This window comes from Scleropages formosus, chromosome 12 (genome assembly GCF_900964775.1).
Source record: "Scleropages formosus chromosome 12, fSclFor1.1, whole genome shotgun sequence".
Classification (NCBI taxonomy): Eukaryota; Metazoa; Chordata; class Actinopteri; order Osteoglossiformes; family Osteoglossidae; genus Scleropages; species Scleropages formosus.
In genome coordinates, this window is record NC_041817.1 from 25,397,858 (window position 1) to 25,415,984 (window position 18,127).

An 18,127-nucleotide genomic window follows, 5' to 3' on the forward strand; every position below is an offset into this window, starting at 1 on the left:
GTGGCGCACCTCATAATTACATTCCTCTCCAGGCAACAATAGGAGCCAAGAGCACCTGGCAGGACAGCGACTGTAACTTTACTTGTGCTGTTTGTGTCTCCATTCGCTGCTCTGCTCCTTTATTCATTCGCTCCTCCGCTACTTTCGCCCTGGTCTGGCCGCCGGGCTGCCGGACGCCGGGGATCCGGAACGCCGACGGGATCGTCCATGCAGTGCACGTGGGGTAAATATACCTCGACTTCTCCAGCAGTGCCTTATTGTCCCCCCCCAGCCACCGGGCGAAGCGGCACCACACATTACCGACTGGAAAATAAAGTGGGGGTTTGTGGAGGGGGTGGGGGGGTCTCAAAAACAGTCGCTTTGGGTTTTTCCTTGGCTGCTAAGGCACAGCTTTTATTCCGCTCTTAAACACCTTCTCAATGGTCCTGGATGCTGGACCTGTGTGTGCTCAGAGTCCCAGACTCCCCCTAGCCGACACACACACACACACACACACACACACACACACACACACACACACACACACACACACACACACACACCACTGCTGCAAAAAAGTGTCAGTGTTTTGATGACACTTTTCTATAAAGCAACATACAATATTAAAGTACCGCTTACAGTGATTTACTCCCTGAAACCGGTGGCTAATTTTGGCTGGGACGACTGAGGGCAAATAGCAGCTTTCTCAAGGGTCTTGGAGCAGGATCAGAGATTTGAACCTGACCCATTTGAATGTGGGGGGGGGGATCTAATACAATAAACCACAGGATGACTGGAGATAAGGCTTGAAAAGAATAATGTGTTGAAATGTGGAAATGTGGAGCTATATATCTATAAGTGTTTTTAATTGGATCTTATTAAATTAATGAAAATATACACACATACATACAAATATATATGTATACACACGCACACACACACACACACAGTGGACATGCTGTACTTCTATTTAATATGTACTCCAATAAAATGACTATAGAAAAGTACTGCTTGTATCCTGGGTGTACATTATACTTCTGGTATAAAGAAGGGTAACTCAAAAAGTACCCAGAACAGTATTTTAATTTATTTATGAATAAACTGTGGAAACTTTTTGACTTAACCTCGAAATGCTTATATAACGTATGCACATACAGAGAATTCACTATACTCTTTACTGGATGCATGCACTGTTACAGAAGCCCTATGGTGAGACACTGTGAAAACAGGGTACAGTGTTCTGTGTAGGGGGTGCGGTGGCGCAGTGGTGCAGTGGATTGGGCCACAGTCCTGCTCTCCGGGGGGTCTGGGGTTTGAGTCCTGCTTGGGGTGCCTTGCGATGGACTGGTGTCCCGTCCTGGGTGTGTCCCCTCCCCCTCTGGCCTTACGCCCTGTGTTACTGGGTTAGGCTCCGGTTTGCTGCAACCCCACTAGGGACAAGCGGCTTCAGCCAGTGTGTGTGTGTGTGTGTGTGTGTGTGTGTGTGTGTGTGTGTGTGTATATATATACCCTGGGTATATACTGTGTCTATATAAAGCTCACTTGTTTGTGTGCTCAGAACCTTGAGTTTGACTGCAGGGAGGACTTCCCAGGGAACTTTCTCTTTGAACCAGGTGAGCTGACAGGTAACACTCGTCACTCTCCCGCTGTCGATCGGGATGTCGCTAATTGTGCCCCAAGATGGGTCCCTGCTCCTCGTCTTCATCTGAAGGGCACAAGCGAGGACCCGTCACTCGGGGCTTAAAGCAGATTTCTCCCAGTCGGTGACGAGGATAAGACTGGCAGTGAAATAATCTGTTTTGTCTCAGATGAAGTGCTGTGGAAAACACACTTTCAAAAGAATAATGAATATCAGTCTTTAAAACACACATTATCCTTCACAGAAAAAAAGTGAGAAAATCCATCTGTCACAGTGAGAGCTGCAGTGAGGAATCCATGGAATTTTTTAAACTAGAAGTAATACTGATAGCAACGAACGATGAAAACACTCTTTATTTACACATCAACATGACTCATACGCTGTCTGTAGCATGAGATCAGCCCTCCACCAGCTGTCCTGAAGGTGGTGGTAGATAATGCGGAAATGGTTTTAAATGTGGTTTTAAAAGGTCAGGGGGGTGACATCACTCTTTATTTTGTTTGGATGCATCATCCCTGTGGTAAGGTGGGCGCGGCAGGTTTGGCCTGTGTCTACTGTATGGTGGGTCTGGGGTTCGAGCCCTGCTGGGGGTGCCTTGCGGTGGACTGATGTCCCATCCAGAGTGTGTCCCCTCGCCCTTTGGCTTTATGCCCAGCGTTGCCCGGTTAGGCTCTGGCTTACAGTGACAAGCGGCTGTAGACAATTCAATCCTTGTGGTACGTGCAATAAAGCAAAATCAATTTTTGACAGCTCCCCCATCAACTTGCACACCGGCACGTTTCTCCAGTTTCCATCACAGCTTCTTGGTGACCACAGAGTTGGTAGCAACCCAAACAGTTTATGTTAACTCGTTTAACTGTGACTTTCCTCTGAAGTGACTTAATTAACTACACTACCAGCTGCTCCTCAAAGCACTTCACATTAAAGAAAATATATGGGTCACAAGTCAAAAGCAAAGAAATTTAAGATAAATCTTAGTATTTCAAATAATAAAAACAACAAAGAACAAGAATAAAAGCATGAAATAAAAAGAGGAAATAATACAAAGATAAATTATGAGAAAGAAACAACAGAAAAAGGAAGCAAGCAAATGTGTCATGTATAAAAGATGATGAACGTGGGACTTAAGGTTGGATTTAAAGGTGCTCAGAGTGGGAGTGTATTTTTGGGAAGGAACTCAGTTTTGAGGCATAGGAGAAGATGCCTGATTTTTCACAGGGTGCAGGTGAGCCTGAGGGATGTCTGAAGTACAAGAGAGACCTGAAGGAAGACTGTGAGACAGGAAACAGACTGATGGAAGGTTGGAGAGATAGAGGCACCAGGGTTTATAGGTAAGAATGCGGGTTGTGAAGTGGCCTGGGAACGCTGCGGGAGGGACTTACTGCGGTACTCTCAAAACGAACCCACCCCCCGCCACAAACTTTCTTTCAGCCTGTTGCTTTTTCAGTCCCCTTGGTAATATTTGTTCGAAATACCGTTCTCAGAAATCACAGTTCAGACGATCGGCGCAGCACATCTGCAATTTGCCGATCAATATTTCAATTACACATAAGGCGTGTGTCACATTTACGCGACTTTAGTGGAGTCTAATTTGTTCCCATCAATAAAAACTGAAGCTGACTTAATGCGGTTCTCTCCCCAGAGGGGTACTATAGTATTTACATGCTTTCAGCTGTTTTTTACCTTTGTGTTTCGGGATTCGAGGGCACTTAAGTCCCCAGGATCCTCCCAAGTATAGAATCAGCAAGGGGGACCTTTGTTTTTCCGAAATGAAAAGGGCAGGGAAGGACACTCCGGACGCTGTGCAGAATGAGGGTGATTTGGGCCACAGTTACCGCGATGGCATGTGATTATTCTCAGGGAAGCTCTCGGCGTTGTCGCTGTCACCGGGCACATGTAGCAAGCGGTTATGCTCATTCCAGCAGCAGCGGGACGACACTGCATACAATTCCCTTTATTGAAACGCGGGCTGCTGCAACAAGCATGAAATGTAACTCCGAATAGAAGATTTGCAGCGTCCACTTTTTCGGTACACCGTCAGCTCATCCTAATGAGGTGTGACACAAGCTGACAACTCCACCTGTCCACGTGCAGGGACTCACATCCACGCACAGCGATTAATTTAATTAAGTGACTACAGGGCCGTTCATAAATTGGACTAATTAATCCTTGGGAAATGCACAGATGCATTTTAATGGGGAAATTAGGTAAGAAAGGAGAGTAACCAAAATATTATGCAGTATGGCTCAAAATATAATGAGCCCCACATGCGTTCAAATCCCATCAAGGCCTCTGCTGGGTGCCCTTCTGATCAGCAGGAGCAGTGATGAACCTCAAGTTTGAAGGTTTGTGTCCGTGGTTAATGGCGGCATCTAGTGGCCGATTGCTGAAATTACATCTAAACGCCCGATTCTGCTTTCAGTTCAGACGACTGTACATGAAGTGTAATTAAGAAACTGTTCATTAATATAACGGGAATCTAAGGCTCGCGACACGTGCACGAGAGAATGAAAACTGAAGATCCCCTCAGAAATATGCTGCTGGTGTTTTTTTTTTTTTTAATTTTTTTTAAAAACCCTAAATTTGACACGATCTGTTTGCATGTGCTGTTTGCCTAACTGTGCATAATTATTGAATTAATCACTTAATAGGCCATAATTATACCATATCAAGCGATTACAGCTGCGCTAACAACATAGTTTGAGTTAAGAACATTGCATCGCCCATTACTGATGACCAATATTTAACAGACTTGTGTATTATTACAGTAATGTTTGTAATTAAAATGTTTATTTTTTTCCGTTATGCACCAAATACATGAAATTGTCAATTAGAGTTATTTATTTGCTGGCCGTTAAACTATTAAATTTATTCATTTTAATTGATAACAATACATCAAGCTGGCCAGGCTGTTACATGTTACATCAACATGACACTCTTTTAAAATTCGTGCACAGTTCTCAGCATTAATACTTGCGTGCAGGTAAGTTGAGGAATTCAAAGCAAAGCAAAATTGAGGTGGGGAAATTATTTAAACGTTCATTACCTCATTTGAAAAACTTGTATTATATATGTTTGGTGAATCTTCCAGTCATACTTGAACATGTATTATTTAGAAAAAAATGTAACGTTGATATTAATGGATGCGAAACATCATTTTGGGCCTGAATGTTTCTTTCTACGGATGGCAGCAACATTTAAATGTGGACATGAACCAGCCGACAGCGGATAAAAGGCGGAGGAGACGCAGGCGGGCGGCTGTTACCCGGCGCTGCCAGTAGATGGCAGCCGAGGCCGAGATGTGTCCTCTATCACTGGAGAACGAGACAGTTTTCATAAAACACAAAAAAACGTGAGAGCTTGTCTTACTGACAGTGAAGGAATATGTAAATACACAAACTTTTTTTATATAAATATATTTCTGTATGTGTGCAATTACAGCAAAACTTTGCCAAACAACATATCGCTTTACATATTTCATATTGATATTATTACTGTGCTGGAAGTGATCGTAATGGATTTTGGGTTGTTTTCGTTGCTTTATTTTCTTTCGAAACGTTTTGTTAATCATTTCTAGAGATATCATTTGAAATGTGACTAATAATCGTTTTTCAAATACATCAAGAATTCAGAGATAACCCCTAACTGGACAATCTCTCGCTGCAGTTTGGAACAAAGGGTCAGTTCGCTGGGAATATAATCCTTTTATTTTGAAGCGAGCTCTAACTGGGCCGGGGTCTCGGTGGCTCTCGCTCCAAATTCTGCAGAGAAACCAATCTATTTGCACGCGAATATAATTGGTTTTTAGAGAGAACAGCTATTCGAACACGGTCCCTAACTGAGCTGTATCACAGTGCTGTTGGTTGCTTATACATTCATACACGGTACGTATTGTTAGATGGACCCTAACTTGGCTCCGTCTGGGTTGTTTGTTCTTTCGCTTTTCACACACGGTGCGTGTTAGGAGACGACCCCTAACTGTACTGTGTGTCGGTGACGCTGGCTCTTCGTTTATGAGGCACAGGGTGTGTTACGGGTCGGTCCCTAACCGAGCTGTGTGTCAGCGTTGTTGTTGCTTTCGTTTTTCAGGCGCGGTGCGTGTTATTACACGGTCCCTCGCCGGATGGTGTTGTCGGTTCCGCGCACGGAGCGCTCGCGCAGTCGACCTGGACACGTTTAAGTTCATTCAGCGCGTTTCACCCCCCTTCCCCACGCAGGATTCGCGCTCGGAGCTCGCGAAGACGGGGAGACAAACCCCACGCGGAGAGGTAAGAATACACACCCTTTTTTTTTTCCCCCCGGGCCGTGTCCCTCCTGACTGTCCGCTTGCGTTTTGGTACCGCGGCGGCGGGTACAAATCGAGACAGAGCGAGCGCAGCCTGTGTTACAGTCGGTGTGTATATATGTGTGAGCGTGCGTGCGCGCGCGTCGCTGTGCCGCCGCTGGCCGTGGTGTGTGCACTGCGGAGCTGGGTTCTGAGGCTCGCAGACACGCGCACGGGGGCGAGGGCGAGGACGGTGACGAGGACGCAGTCAGTGGCGGCAGTGACACATTTTTCAGGCGCGGTCTTCGTCTCTGTCTCGGCTCGCGTTCTCGAGACGGGCACGAGCTGCGGCTCCTCGCTACGACGGCGACGTGACGTTGGCGCGTGACCCGCGGTCGTGCGGCGCGCCACGGCACGCACCCGAGTGCTGTTGCGTTCATTGTACCGTGGTACTAGCACTGCCCTTTACCCTGCGGTACTCTACTCTACTAGACTAGAGTAGAGCTTGTCACAAATTATACCAGTTCAGTTATCACGCGGCGGAGTTGTACGCAATCGACGCGTCTGAACACTGACTGTGGTTGGGGGGGGGGGGGTTGGTCACGTGCTTGTTACACCTGTGCTGTAAAACTCTTCTCCTCCTCCTGTGCCGCGTGCCGTTTACTCGTGTGCTGTGGTTTTTTTTTTTTTTTTTTTTTTTTTTTTTTTTTTTTTTTTTACTAGTAAAGAGCAGCAGCGGCCGGCTCGCGCTGTACACACGTGTCACGACGCAGTACAGTAGTTACACTACTGCTTAGTCTGTCGCACTACTTGAAGTACTTGTCCGAAATTGTTCCGCTCATGACATCAACCCGGCCGGTTTACTCCGAGTTGCGTCTCAGAAAAGTCACTCAGTGTCTCTGGGAGCGAATAATGTGTTTAAAAAAAAAAAAATGTTGCATACTTTACATGGGTTATATTTATTACTGCGTTAACAGGACTGTGGTGTAACATTGCGGTAATACGGTAGAGTTACAGTAGCGTTGCAGTGTTCGCGTGAAGCGTTCCTGGAAGAGCCGTCACTAGTCTGACGGACGGAATGTCACGTGACTGGTCACACATGGAGCGTCACTGTGTCAGAGGGCAGCTCAGGTTAGGGTCGTGCTTAGAGCCGCCTCCTTTGGACCCAAAGGTCGCAGGTTCAAATCCCACCTCCCGCGGTACTTACCCTGAGGCTGAATTGCTCCAGTAAAATCACCCAGGGGTAACATAGTAAATTGGTTTGGAGAAAAACATAAGATGGATAAATGAATGAATGAATGTAAAAGTGTGCGTTTGTCCAGCTGTACATATGAGTAACAGTTGAAGAAAACATGAATTATGACGGCGGCCCGCATTTCGCCAGAGCTTGGTTCCTGTGCTCGGTTTCGCTGCCGTTTGTGTGAACACCTCATGACTACTGTTTACATTAAATACCACGGTTTATTCAGCCTGCTGTTAATAAACTAGGCTGTATTAAAACAGTGTAGTTGCCCACGAAGCACTCGGTCTCTTGACTGTCAAGCACAGTAAAATACAACTAAACCAAGTGAATAAAATGTATACAAAGACAATTTACCCTAATTCTGGACATGCTGTGTGATGGGTGGGGTCTGTCTATCTATCTATCTATCACTTTACCACTAAAGTGGTTTAGTGGCTAAAAAGAAATATTAGACAGACAGCTGCAACGAGACTACCGTGACATAGTGAGAGCACCATACATTTACCCCGCTATGATACCGTGTTAGGATGGCTTTTTACCGTGTCTTTGGCTAACAGATGGCAGGTCAGTTACTGTAAATGTGCCAAAGCGGCACGTGGCTCAGTAGAAACTGCCCTGGGTGTACAGGTAAAATACACGGTTTCATAAAATATTTACGATGAGATGCATGCTGGTGATGGCTGCAGTATCCCATCTGAGTATCAGGCTGCGCTGAAATAATTCGTACGATAATGGTGTCATCATGGGTTTGGGGGGGGGTGGATAGTCCGTGTCGACGATTCAGAGTCGCTTAGCCTGAGCGCATCAACACAGGGAGGAGGTGTCGGAAGGGCAGGACGGTCGCGTGTCGCGCACGTATACGCGTGCACGCTCATGGAAGCCCGCGGTGCGGCCGTGACCCGATTCCTGTGCCGTCATCCGCTCCTCTAAGCAGGATGCGGCGCAGGTTGGCAGCGTTTTCGCTCATCACGCGTGGATTCCCAAACCCGCACGGGTGTCCGAGAACCAGTGCTGTCAGTGTCTGTGCTGTCAGCGTGACGTTTACCGGAAATTCACCAGCCCTTTTTGGGGGGAGAGGGGGACGTGCTGCTGAGGGACGGATCGGAAACGTGCTCTTCACTCGGAGTTTTTCCACTTCTTTTTGTGCCTTTCATTTGGTTCCTTTCACAATGATTCAGTGGGGCTGTAGGATATTTTAGGCTTGCAGTACAAGGGAACAGCAGGTGGCGTAGCAGTTAAGGACGTGGACTTCTCCCCTCGAGGCTGCCCGTTGACGTGTCTCTGCAGCCCCCGCCGTAGCGCCGAGTTTTCGGCCCTGAACGAAGGAGCGATGGAGGGAAACGTGCTGTAGGACGGGCAGAGAGGAAAATCGGCGCTGACACCTTGCCCTCATCTATAGGGAAACGCACATGATGAAATTGGCTGAAAGGAGGAACATGTGGGGAAACGGGTGGCACGGCGCAGGAAGCGCAGCGGTTAAGGACACGGGTTTGCGTGAAGGAGCAGACGTGGACGGAGGGGTTCAGGTTGGAGTCCGCAGAGAGGCCCTGCTCTTGTACGCTGGAGTGAGGTACACGGACCAGCTGCCAATGTTTACCCTGTAAATATTTACAAATTTCACGTTGCAATAATAACACTGAGTTGTTCGCGCGAACATCTCGCGACCCAGGTGGCTGAGTATCGGCGTCAAACCGTCGGAGACCGTTTCCCAGCCGTGCGTCGCTTGCGCCGTCCTCCTGGAGGAGGATCGGCTGAGCGGGATCGCGGGTCCCGGAGGCACCCCGGGCCCGGTCCACCGGAACCGCAGGACTCCCCAGCCGAGCTCACGAACCGTCTGACGCTCAACCGGTCGGTTCGCGAGAAAGAGAGTTTCTCCTCACGCTGGTTTGTCCGCCGCCGCCGCCTTTGAGGGAAAACCTCTTTCGGCCCACAATTCAGAGTGCAGTCATCGGTAAAACCATAACACGCAAAACGAAAATACATTTTCCCTCGACATAACTCCATATAGAGATGCTGCATCTGAACAGGAGGACAGCGGAGCTCATCGCGAAGATCCAGTTGTGTAAATGGGTAAAATGTTATCTTGTTTATCAAACATAAAAATTTACGTACTTAATCTTTTTCTATTAAGTGTAACTTGAAGCTGAACTGACATTAAAAGACCGCTTTTATGCTGCGATTAATCTCGGACCAAAGCGGCGAGTACGGAGGCGTACTGTTGATCAGCGTTGCCGTAGCAATAGCAACCCGATTCTCAGTGCTGATTTGTAACTTCCGATTGTGTCTGGAATCCGTCCTGAAAAAGAAAGTGTTTTGATCTTATAAATATGTGTTTTGTTGGCCTAAAAAGCAGCTATTTCAGATGTGGAAAATATATTTTCCTGGACAGCGCACCAAGGAGCTCACACCCCCCCCCCCGTTTATATAAATCGGTCGCCTGCCGCTTCATTTTCCGCTGGTCTAGTAATTGTGCACTGAAAACATTTTTGATACCATCAGAATTGTCGTTATCGACAACGACCGTTTCCTTTTGCGTCTGCATGGAGGATGTAATTGAAGGTAGTGCGTGTGTCATAACGAGATAACAGAAACTCGATTATGTTGATAAATGTCCTTGAGAAGAAATGGACGTCAAGCAGCATGAAGAAGTTAACGAGGGGTTCGAAGCGGAACATTATGATGCGCGGTCACATTTTCGCCCCTTACGGTGCAAAGTCACCGTTGAGAAAATGTGGACAGTTTGAGCTTGCGGCATTCGGCGTCGTCGTGGTTACGGCGATCCTGATGTTTATTTCCGAGATGACCTGTGCGGTTCAGCCGGGGTTTGGCTTCCGTGGCTCCGACGGGCGGCTGAGCTGGTGTTTTGGACCAAGCCGCGGTCCATCCTGCGGAAGTCGAATGGGGCCCATCTCTGGAGTTTGCTTTCGCAGCCTCTCTTCCTTCACGTAGAGGTCTTTGCAGTCGAGGTGCTAGAGCGACTGGCGGGGGGAGGGTACCGATGTGGCGCGAAGGCGGTCTTCTCTGGTGGACACCACATCTTGGTTTGCGGGCGCTTTTCGCAGCAGCCTGACTGGAACCGGCGACGGTTAAAAGCCTCAATCGAACAGAATGGGACGGCGATCCCGTAAAGCGGCTCCCGCTCTCCTCCAGCAGGCACGTCCTCGACCCCAAGCTCACAATAACATTCCCTTCCGCCGGATGACTCGCCGCCGCCTCCCTGACTTGCGTAGATCTCTCAAGCCGTGTTGGATTTTGCCAGCTACGCAGCGACGTGATCAGGTGACTGCCCCGGGTGGCTTTTGGGATCACGTCGAGCCGGCGCTCGTGTTTGCGTCCCAAGCCAGAGACGCAAAACTCTTCGCGTTGTAAGTTGATGTTTAATGCGTTTCGTTTCCAGCAAGGATTTGCTGCGCACTGAGAAGTTGTACTGAACTGTGACGCGACTCCTTTTGTCCTGCCTGGATTGTGTGTAACAGGGCCCTCCGCCTGTTGTTCGCCTGTTTTTTGCCCTCATGCTAATTGTTATTTATGCTGTTGATACGAAGCTGTTATGAGATGACTTTTCAGCCTTGCTCGTGGTGCCAGGCAGAGCCGGACTCGAACCCGCAACCAAACCCAATGACTGGGAGCTGTAAGGCACCAGCGCTACCCACTGTGCTGAGAACTCCTTCCGAGGCGCCGATGTCCGATAATCAACTTTACCATGATTTTTCGGGTTTGTGCCCTAAGCACTCTGCAGCGATTTACATTTTTATTTAGCAGACCCTTTCTCCAAAGTTGCTTCCAATGAACTCCATATAGTGTTATCAGCCCGCACACCTTATTGACCAGGGTAACTTCTTACACTGCTAGATATACTACTTACACTGGGTCACTCATCCGTACACCAGTGGAACACTCACTCACTCACTCACTCACTCACTCACTCACTCACTATGGGGAACCTGAACAGCATGTCTTTGGAGGGCGGGAGGAAACCAGAGCACCCAGAGGAAACCTACGCAGACACAGGGAGAACATGCAAACTCTACAAAGACTGAGCAGGGATCGAACCCACGTTCTCTCGCACCACCCAGGCGCTGTGGACAGCAGCGCTACTCGTGTACAGCGTTGCCCTGTATAGAGCAGGTACGAATTCAGAGTAAGTTCCTTGCTCCATGGAAGTGCGGTGGGACTCGTACCCAGGACCTTCAGATCTTATCCTTTCAACAGTTCAGCTGACGGTCCGGTGATCGCAAAGACGGTTCTGACAGTTCGTTGTTTGCCGCTGTTTTGGGAACGATCACATAAACGTACATATTTTACTGGAGCAAACGCGCACGTAACGCTCCCCTTAGACAAACGTAAAATTGATTTCACACAACTGGGGGAAAAGAAAACGGTAAATCCCCTGCCTGTGTTTGGCTCAGCATGAGTTAAGTGTGTGATTCATTGGATAAACAGCGAAATGGTGGGTAATGAGTTACGAGCGGAGCCGGAACGTGAAGCCGTGCGCGCCGCAGGTTGCGTTGGGCCGCGGTGAAAACGTGGTGAAACGGCCCTGTTGAAAAAGCTCACGCGGGGGGTACCTTCGCGGGAACAGTGTTCAGCGCGTTTTTGTGCATAAACCGCTGCAACAAACGGTTGAGGGTTTGAGATGACCGGTGGAGGGGTATATTAGTGTCATAAGGTTGTTGGAAATGACCCGGGAATGAACATTCCTCTCGTTTAATGGAAACAAATGTATCTTTCATTACGGTAATGAAATTTGCCGCATTACGTCGTTTCGCCTTCGGACGCGTCTTGGCAGCAGCGTGAGAACGCCTTCCGTTCCTGTGTTAGACCCCCTACGAGGAAGAGCTTCCGGTCGACTCGCAGCGCAACTTTTCTCTTGTTCTGCAGTGTTTTTAAAAATCGGATGCGTCTTTTTGGTGGCATCCGTGAGTGTGGGACCTCTTTAATTCAACTCGCTTCCACGGTGTTTACTGCTTCTGTCTGGTGATCGGTGACAATATGAACACTGCACATGTTTACCAGATTAATGTGGTCAAGTCAGCAATGAATAGGACTTTATAGAGGCCACATTTTTATTTTCAGTCATTTTAAATTGGTTTCAATGCAGCTCTCTCATACACGCTGTCTGAAACCGCTTGTCCCGAGCGGGGTTGTGGTGAACCGGAGCCTAACCCGGCAGTACAGGGCACGAGGCTGGAGGGAGAGGGAACTCGCTCAGAACAGGATGCCAGTCCATCACAAGGCACCTCAAGCAGAACTCGAACCCCAGAGCCACCAGAGGGCAGGACCCGGCCAAACCCGCTGCGCCACCATGCCCTTCCAATGTGGCTCACGTTTAAAGCTATTAAAGTCAAGCCCTATAGACTGTAATTTAACTATTATACGTGTATCTGAGATTTTTACACGTGGAAATAAATTGATGTGCATCGGTATTAATCTTTTGGCGGCTGTGTCTTATTCCTAAAAGTGCTTTTGGATTTAGGAACAGAACAAGTTACGAACACACTTATGGTCTAAAGTGCGTTTGTAACTCGAGGAGCCTGTGTGGTCACAGTACCGCGTTTACATCCATTTACTTAGCTGATGCTTTTCTCCAAAGCGACTTAATGTTAAGCTAATTACAATTATTTATTCAGGTGGGTAATTTCACTGGAGCAATTTTAGGGTAAGTACCTTACTCAAGGGTACTACAGCTGGAGTTGGGACTCAAACATTGGTCTTTGGAGTGCTGGGCAGAAGGTTTGACTGCTGTTCCACCTGTTTCCCCAACTGTGTGGGTGTGTGTGTGTGGGTGGGTGGGGGGCCTCTGGATCATGATGTCATCCAGTGGTGCTGCTGATCTCTTCCCCAACCCCCCGGTAAAGCGATTTCTTGGAAACGTGGCCTTCCAGCGGCGAAGGAGAAAGACGCGATGACGACTCGCCCGGCCAAAGGTCTCCCCGCTGTGGTGCTCGCGTCTGCGCCAGAGCTCTGAGTAACCTGACAAGGTTCAGAGGTGCGGAAGGCGGGGCGGCGCCGTATGTCTTCTGCGGTCACCGGTGCGTGCCCAGCCTTCCCGTGTTTTATAACACGTGTGTTCATTAGCGGCTGTGCCTGGGCTCCCGAGGGAGTGCTGGAGGAAGGTGGGTGAACAGGAGTAGCCAGCCAAAGCTGGGCCACCGTGCGTGCATGCGTGAGTTCATGAAAAATCATTGAAAACAACCTCAAGAATCAACAGTTGAGGTTTTTTCTGGCCGTGACCTTTTGCGTGTCATATGTCTCGCGGTCATATGAGCACCGTTACCACGGTACTGGGTGGCCCGCGTGCGGTCCCTCGACGTCGCAGCTCCGAGTCTCGGCAGTTTCTTGAGACGAGCGCGTGATAGCTGGTGTCCGCTGGTACGCTAGCGCTAGGAGCAGACCACACCGTGAGCTGGTTGCGCTCTGGTCCGCGGAAGGGTTATGGGCTGCGGTCGGGAGCGCTGGGAGCGGGGTGTGGAGAGATTACAGGAAGGCGGCTGAGAGGTGCCCAGGCTCTATCCTGCGCGGGTTCTTCGGAATGCGCTCGAGGCAGAGTCGCGTGCCGCCACCTGCTTCGGAAGTGCGGAGCCGGAATGCCCCCCCCCCAGGTGTCGATTACCTGAGTCCTACCTGCACGTCTGACAGCGAGTACCAGAGGGGAGCTAGTGGGGAAACTGGTGGAGGAGGGCGTTCATCGTGGACCGCGGCTGACGGCGTGGGTGATGGCGCTGCTGCCTTTGGATCTGAAGGTCGTAGGTTCGAGTGCTGCTGACTGCTGTGCAGTAGTCCCCCCCCCGGATATGTTCCGAGACCCCCAACAGATGCTTGAAACCGCAGATAGTACTGAACCCTGTATATACATAGTTATGATACTTCATGAATTAGGCACAATAAGAGATTAAAACAAGAATTAATGATAAAATAGAACATTTCTAAAAATATCCCGTAATAAGTTATGTGAATGTGGTCTCTTTCAAAATATCTTATTTTACTGTTTTCATCACTCAAAACGGCATGCAATGTAAAAGTTGTGAACGGTTTATTTCTGGAATTCTCTATGTGATATTTTCGGACCGCGGTTGATCACAGGTAAGGGGGGACTGCTGTAGTACGTTTGAGCAAGGTATTGCACCAGTAAAAATTACCCAGCTCTATAAATGGGTAAATAGTTCTATGCAGCTTAACATTTCTAGAAAGAAGTATCAGAGAAATACGTGTAAAATAAGACATGGACAGGAAGTTCTGTTGGGTGCTTTTCTGCATCCTGCCCCCACGACCCCGTCTGACAAAAATTGTCAGGTCTGTTTGTACCAGTTGTGTATCTGTGGGTGTCACACACACACACACACACACCCAACCTGCGGTGTGGTGTTCCTCTGAATGAGCACACACGGCGGTTTGCATCACTCTTCTCTGAAATCCCGCAGTTTGCATGAAGTTGGTGAGATGCACTAAATTGCGTTGCGACGCCCCCCCCCCCCCCCCCCCCCCCCATAGCTACGTGTTTATTAAGGTCAACGGTAATGTATCGTAGCTGATGTTTTAAAACTGATGAGTTGCATTTCTTTATGTATCTGTGACTTTTCCGCAAAGTACCTCACAGTTATTGGACCCATTTCTACAGGTGGGGAATTTTTACTGTACTTGTCCAGCGTAAGCAGTACCTGGGTTCTACAACAGTAGGAAGCGGGATTCAAACCTGCATCCTTTGAGTGTAAGGCAGCTGCTCTAACCACTACACCAGCAGCTGTCATCCCCCCCCCCCCGTTTTCAGTGAGGTGCAGTTGGATTTATTTTGTCACATGTGATTTTATGTAATAATTTTTAAACCTAATATGAATATATAAAGTGTGAAGTCGCAAATTGAGTTTTAATAGCAGTTGGGTTTATGTTCGTATAAGGAGGTGTAGTGGTTGGAGCCATCATGCTCTACTCAAGGGACTTGGGTTCAAATCCCTCCTCCATCTGCAGTACCCTTGATCGTGGTACTAATCCTCAACCGATAGAGTAAAAATTGCCCAGCTCTGAAAATGGGTAAATCACAGTAAGTCGCTCAGTGTACAGACGTGCAAGGTCACGTTAGGTGTAAATGTTCACGCGCCATAACTTTATGATCGTGCCTGGATAAGCCTTTACGCAGCCGCTGCTCCAGTATCGTATGCAAACGTTTGCGCATCTCAAAGTCGGAAGGTGATCGGCAATCGTCTGTTCTCGTTTTTATGCAGCTACTCGTGATGAACGTTGGTTCATATGGTGGGAAGAAACAAACTAACTTAAGAATCACACGTCTGCAGCTATGTCTCTCTTTCGCCTACAAACACATCGTATTTTCTGTGAGATGTACGTCACTTTGGAGAAAAGCATCTGATAAATGAGTAAATATAAGACTGTAAGTAGCTTTGAGGTGTGAGATGAACAAATATTGATCATTTTGGTAACTGCTGATGATTCAGCACTTCTGTATTTATAAGGCCGTGTCCAGCTTTCACTCGGTGTCCATGACAACACGTTCTGAATGTGCACATTAAAAAAAAATTTAAACGGAATGTGGAAGCTGCTTCCTGGTGCGACTCATTCGAGTGAAATTTGGTACAATAGCTGAAGGAAAACGAGCGCCGAGATGGAACCGTCAGCGGCGACGGGCGAGAGTCGCTGTCCCTCGAGGACGACTCCGGTGTCGGAGATGCAGCGTGCGGCGCATTGCCGTCAAACTTTTCTTGACCCCACCGCACTTCTTATTTGCTCACTGCACAGGGGTACAGAAAGTTGTTTGGAAAATGTTTATCGCGTTCTGTTATCGCGCTGAGCCTCCTCTAGCAGCCAGTATGTGCAAGTGGAGCTTTTATGGTAAATGATTGACTTTAAGACTGGCGGTTTACTGTAAATGATTTCTTTTTTTTTTTAATAAAAATGTATGTTATAGGTCTGCCTCTGGAAAGGAACAGAGGGATAATATCATCATCATCATCAGGAGGACAACATGTGGAATCATCAGGGATTACTTTGCATCACTTGTCTATCCTTCACCCCCTGTCCACAGTCCTTCAACGAGTCTTGGAGAAAGAGCTCGACACACCAGGAATGCGGTTTCACACACAGTATCTTCAGACTTTGTTTTGAAAGGGTGTCTCCATGTCGCTCCACCGCGACCTAAAGCGCCGGTGTTGTTCATCGTTTGGCCCGTTCAGGTCTTTTTCGGCCTCGGTAGCATCTCCTCTTCTCACCTCTGTTTAAGCGGCTCAGCAGGTAGCCCTGGTGCCACCCAGCTTCGGGGCCGGTGTTTTCACGTGTGGTTTTTAAGCCGGCTCAGCGCGCGTGAAGTTTTGCATGTTCTCCTCACGTTTGCATGGGTTTCCTCCAACAGTCCAAAAACATGCGTTTCAAAGGAATTGGCAGCTCCGAGTCGTGTGTGTGTGTGTGTGTGTGTGTGTGTGTGTGTGTGTGTTGCATTGCTCTGCTGTATAAATGCATCAAAGATGGTAGGGAGTTTACAACAGTGTATCTAGCACAGTAAATTACTGTGGACAAAGGTTTCGGCTAAATACTGGAAAGTGCTGGACGTCCAACGTCGTCAAAGCATCAGCATTAAATGTGTTAGTACAGCTCACCCACCCTCACTCATCCCCCGCTCTGCTAACCCAGGCCTTCGTGAACTATTGTGTATAGAGCCGTACAGGAGGGTGTTTTTGGCGGCGCTGTGGCGTCTGAGTCGGAGGCAATTATTGAGTTCCTGGAGTCGAGGGTTTTGCGCACCGACTTCACAGCCCTGGTTTTTAGGGTTTCTCGGCACTCGGACCTCCTCCGCGGGACGACGCGTGGCTGCGCGGCCTTCGGACGGACTATCCGGCCCGCTCGGGACCGCGCCGCTGCAGCCTGGGTTCCGTCTTCAAGCAAAGTGGACTGAGCGCGTATTACTTATTCATCTCTATATTCCATTCCTTTTGCTGTGGTAAAGTTACCGAACTTTCTGAAGCGAAAACCCTTTTGCAGACCCTCATTCCAGTCCATTAGTCTGCGACTGTGGCCTATTTTAGACTCCGAGTAATGTAGCGGAATTAATCTTGGAAATCTTTCAGCCTGGTTTCCTCTACGGAGAATATATGAGAATAAATATATATTTATAAAACATAAAAGTGTCGTTTTTTCTCTCTCCTGTTTTATGCGTCTGCTATTTTGAGCACTGCTTAAAAGGAAACCACAGGAGGCTGGAAAATGGACAGATAGCGACATGGTCGGAGACCGGAGAAGCAGAATCGCGAGCAGCCGCCTCGGTTTCCTGTCCCTCACGTTATTTCTTCATACCTTTTCGTCTTGTGTCCCCAGCAAATAGTCGGTGTTTGAGCGGTGAAACTTCAGAGCCTTAAAAAGCTTGATAAATTTTGCCGGAACCGGTGTCGATCACGCTGTGGTCTCCGAAACCTCACTCAAGAAGATGAGTTTTTTTTTAGATTTTATTTTTTAAACTGAAGTCAAGTATCAGTTGTGTTGGTGTAAGCGGTGCACGGTCTTTCCGCTGCACCCTCCTGCAGAAGGATTAAAAAGGTCTAGAGGGGGAGGTGTCCTCGTAACTGCATGCAACCAGTTGACTGGCAAGAATAATAATTCTTCAAGGTTCCTGGTATCAGGGTAGCTCAGTATCTGGTACATATTTATCTTAGGAAGAGTAAAGAGTTACTGATCGAATTTGCACAAGCCTCGCAATGGTGAGTAAAGCCAGAATCTGCAGATATGGGGTCATGTACTCATGTACTTTCCAGCAGTCTCTGACATGGGAACGCTGTTGATACTTATACCGCTAAATGCCTGGTGCCTTCGCGCGTTCCCCAGCAAGTGCATGCTCTTGTATGTCACCAGCCTGCCTCCAGGCTTTCCGGGGCATGCTTCAGCGGAGGAGGTCTCCGGGATACTCGTAGAAAACGCATAAGGCAACGATAAAAAGACCTGAAGCGTCACGTTGAATTTACTGTGGTTGCAGCCTTTGTTTACTGCGCTGCGGTTGAGAAGCAGC

General features: G+C 48.2%; 1 protein-coding gene across 4 annotated transcripts in view; it reads left to right on the forward strand.

Moving 5' to 3' along the window:
- The first annotated feature begins 5,657 nt into the window (after positions 1-5,657).
- The window catches only part of LOC108929747 (alpha-1,6-mannosylglycoprotein 6-beta-N-acetylglucosaminyltransferase A-like), a 70,657-nt gene continuing 58,187 nt past the window's right edge, over positions 5,658-18,127 (forward strand). For 2 of the 4 annotated variants that reach the window (XM_018744495.2, XM_018744522.2), the window contains exon 1: positions 5,658-5,886. The gene's annotated coding sequence lies outside the window, so the exon portion shown is untranslated. Of the gene's footprint in view, positions 5,887-8,298; positions 8,696-9,131; positions 9,196-18,127 lie in introns of those variants that run through there. The other 2 variants (XM_018744504.2, XM_018744512.2) reach the window with 2 other exon arrangements.